Below are 4,210 nucleotides of genomic sequence, written 5' to 3' on the forward strand. Positions count from 1 at the left end.
ACTTGGGGTGGGTAGTGATTTGTATACACTCTCAAGGAAATTTTGAGGGAGTTCAGAATATTCTTTTTTCAGAGATGTATCTGACAATTCTCTGGTTTTTTGGAGCTGAATTAGAAAAAGGGCAGGGAGCATATGTACTCCTCTAAAATAAGTAAATATGGATTTGTCTGATAATCTTTCCAGAACAATCTGAATTCTATAACTTTCTGAAGTTGTATGTAAAATATTTCATGAACAAATGGTGGTATATTATTCTGGAGAGATCTTTGGTTAAAGACAATCTTTGAGATAATGCTACAGGAGGCTGGGGTTGGGGCTCAGTGGCAGAGTGCTCGCCTAGCACATGCAAGGCCCTGGGTTCGATCCTCAGCACCACATAAAAATAAATAGATATTGTGTCCAACTAAAAAATAAATATATAAAAAAAGATAATGCTACAGATGAGTGTTTCCCAACCTTTTCACCTCGTGACACATATACAAAATATATATATATATTTGCACGACACTCTAGAATAAACTGAGGCATGCTAGGGTAACCTGTTGAGGCTTCTTCAGCCTGAAGTTACTGGCCAGGCCCACCCCATCTCTAAAGAGATTAGTATCAGCACATATATAATCCATGTGTGGCACAATGGTTAAGAAATTTTTATAGATTACTGTGGTATCTTTAAATCAGCCTGGATTTATTGCTAATCAGAAATCAACTTTCAGCCTAGCCATATGCATCCACAGACTGTGATGGAGGATGTAGACTCTCAGTCCCTGTAGGGCTCCAGTGCTCACTTGTTCACTTATCAGAACAAGTGTGGCCTTATAGCCTCTTGACCTTCTTTTGGCCTAACCTCACCCACTCATGGATATGGAGCAGCAGTGACTGATTCCTTGGTGCTTTTGAGGGAAGCAGAATTAAAACAGCTGCCATATGAAAATCTCAAAACCAGAGTATAGTTTTAGTTTGGTAAATTCCAGGATTTAAATATTCATCAGCCTGGCTATCCACATATCTGTTGTCCTGGCCCTGCCATTCTGGAAGGAGTTCCCATTGAAATGAATTAGTTGTTTCAGCTCTGACATAGGCACCAAGATCAAGTTTGCTGTGTGCTCCTTCCTGAGAGATAACTCTCTAAAATATTTACCAGACTCAAGTCTCATTTTTTGTGTGGGGCGGGTGGGACCTGGGTTGGGAATCAAACCAAAAGCCTCACATGTATCAGGCAAGTGTTTTACCACTGAGCCCAGACTTGAGTTCTTTTTATTTTATATATATATATATATATTATTTTTTTTTTAAGTTTTTTTCGGCGGACACAACATCTTTTTGTTTGTATATGGTGCTGAGGATTGAACCCGGGCTGCGCGCATGCCAGGCAAGCGCGCTACCGCTTGAGCCACATCCCCAGCCCCAGACTTGAGTTCTTGAAATGCAAGTTTAGGAAAACAATTAGCCAGGATAGTAGTCCCTACTTATCTCTAGGAATCCCACCACTACCACCACTACCATCCTCATTGGAAAGACACCCTGCAGAAGTGGCCTAGTTATTTTAGAATTCTCTTCACAGGTACAGTTCTTTGTAGGAATGTCCTCTGGCCAAGATCTGGAAACCACATAGCTCTTACATAAAATGAACTGTCCATGTTGGCTTGATTAATGAGCATGTGTATAGTTGGAGCGGTATTCTTAAGTGCATATGAATAATAACAGTCTGCACTTGGCTACTTAATGATGTGTTGCCTTGTTAATTGTTTGAGCTGTCCATTCCTCTTCCTTTGTATTGCTATTGCTGTCCTCTCTGTCTCATGCTAGATCACTGCAGCAATTCTCTACCTAACCTGATTGGGAATGAAGAGCAGAATTCCAGGTAACTTTAAAGAAACACTTGACAACTTTGATTCAGCAAGTGTTTAGCAACAGTCATGTGTCAGTTCTGTATTGGGCCATGAGAAAACAAAACTGAAGAAGACATGGTCTTTTGCTCTCAATGAACTCTCAGCACCAACTTCACCTCCTACCCCACTAGCACACCCTATAGGACACTGCCACTTCCTTAAAGACAAGCTAGTTCATTCTTTTTTGGTGCCAGGAATGGAACCCTGGGGCACTCAACCATGGAGGCACATCCCCAGCCCTTTTTGTATTTTATTTAGAGACAGGGTCTCACTAAGTTGCTTAGAGCCTTGCTAAATTACTGAGGCTGGCTTTGAACTCGTGATCCTCCTGCTTCAGCCTCATGAGCTGCTGAGATTATAGGCATGCACCACCATACCCAACTAAGGCAAGCTAGTGCTTAACTCCTCGTGGTGCTCCTGTCCATAATACAATCCAAGTTCTACCTGACATACAAGACCCTGTGTCAGGCAGGGCACATTCATCTGTAGTCCCAGCTACTCAGGAGGCTGAGGCCAGAGAATCCCTTGAGCCCAGGGATTTAGGGCTGTCTGAGCCATCTTCATTTGCCTTTACCTCTACGTGTGCCTAGGCTTTTCGATCACCTCCATGCATGTGGATTTCCTTTCATTTATATAACACACATTTTTAGTCCATCAGATTCCTCTTTCAACTTCTGCAGTGCTTGTATGGAAATCATGCCTGAGGAGTGACTTGGGGGCTAACCTCACCCTGGCCTCTACAACTTGCTAGTTTTATGGGCTTGTATATGTTTACATCATACTTTGACCCTCAGTGTTCTTAGATGTGAGATGAGAATACTAATAGAACCAACCTTCCTTAATAGATTGTGGTGCAGATTAGATGACTAATACACAGAAAGCATTTGGTTCCTGGCACACAATAAAAGAACTCAAAAGATTATCTCAAATTTAGCATTTAATTTTATACCATATTGTTTGCTACTGGTTTTGTTTGTCCAGTTAGATTTCAGACTCAGTGTAGGCACTTTTAGTCTTGTTTCATTCTCACCAAAAAATACAGAGTCAGGTATTTAATAACCACTTAGATACTTAAATACCAAAAAATTTCCAAATAAGAAATATTTGACCTCCATTTAGAGTTTTCTAAATGATCAATTATAAATTCCTAAGCACATCTACCAAGTTGCTTGTAAGAATGCGAAAGAAATTATTCAAGTTTTTTTTATTGGCATTGATGATAAAATTATTAACTGATGTATAATATTTGTACTCAATGAAAATGGTGTACTACTTTCTCTAGGATTTTCTCCCTCCCCACCCTTCAATCTAGCTGTTGCTATAAATTGCACACTTCATCCCAATTACAACATGAGAAAGTTTACTGTAACTCAGCAAATGGAGAAAGTCTTTTATCTACTGTCCAATATTGGTTTCAGTGAAGAATAAAATGAGCCAACCAGCTTCACAAGACTCCTTTAAAGTTTGTTTTTTTTTTTTCTTTTTTCTTTTTTCCTGTTCTACCACTGAGATGCTTCCCTGGTCCTTTGCATTTTATTTTGAGACAGGATCTCACTAAGTTGCCTAGACTGGCCTGGAACTGGGAATCCTCCTACCTCAGCCTCCCAAGTAGCTGCAGTTACAAACGTGTGCTAGACCCACCTATTAATTGTACATATTAATGGAGCTCAGTGTGTTATTTCAAAACATGCATACATCATGCACTGATATCGTCCAGCCTTCATTGATTTCCTTCTCCCCTTCATAGTCTCTAGTAATCTCTAATCTCCATTCAGGTCAACTTCTCTTCTCCCTATCTCTTCCACATATGAGAGAGAACATGCATTTGTCCTTCTGGGTCTGGCTTATTTCAATTAATAATGAACTCTGGTCCCATCCATTTTGCTGCAAATGATATTTCTGAATAATATTCCATTGTATATGTGTGTGTATGTATACACACACAGGGTGAGGTATATATATATATATATATATATATATATATACACACACACACACACACACACACACACACACATTTAAGGATAGAAATACATAAATTAATGAAAACCCATAGATATTATATATATAATGTATATATATATATATATAATGTATATGTATATTATATATACATATATATTAATTTCCATAGGCACAACTAGATTTCACATGTAATATAAAATTAACACCTTAGGGCTGGGATTCTGGCTCAGCAGTAGAGTGGCTCGCCTAGCACATGAGAGGCCCTGGATTTGATCCTCAGCACCACATAAAAATAAAGATTTGTATCCAGGTACAACTAAAAAATAAATATTTAAAAATAAATAAAATTAACACCT

Source organism: Marmota monax, unplaced genomic scaffold (genome assembly GCF_021218885.2).
Source record: "Marmota monax isolate L192 unplaced genomic scaffold, Marmota_monax_Labrador192_F-V1.1 WCK01_AAM20220418_F8-fsc00078, whole genome shotgun sequence".
In the NCBI taxonomy this organism is placed as follows: domain Eukaryota; kingdom Metazoa; phylum Chordata; class Mammalia; order Rodentia; family Sciuridae; genus Marmota; species Marmota monax.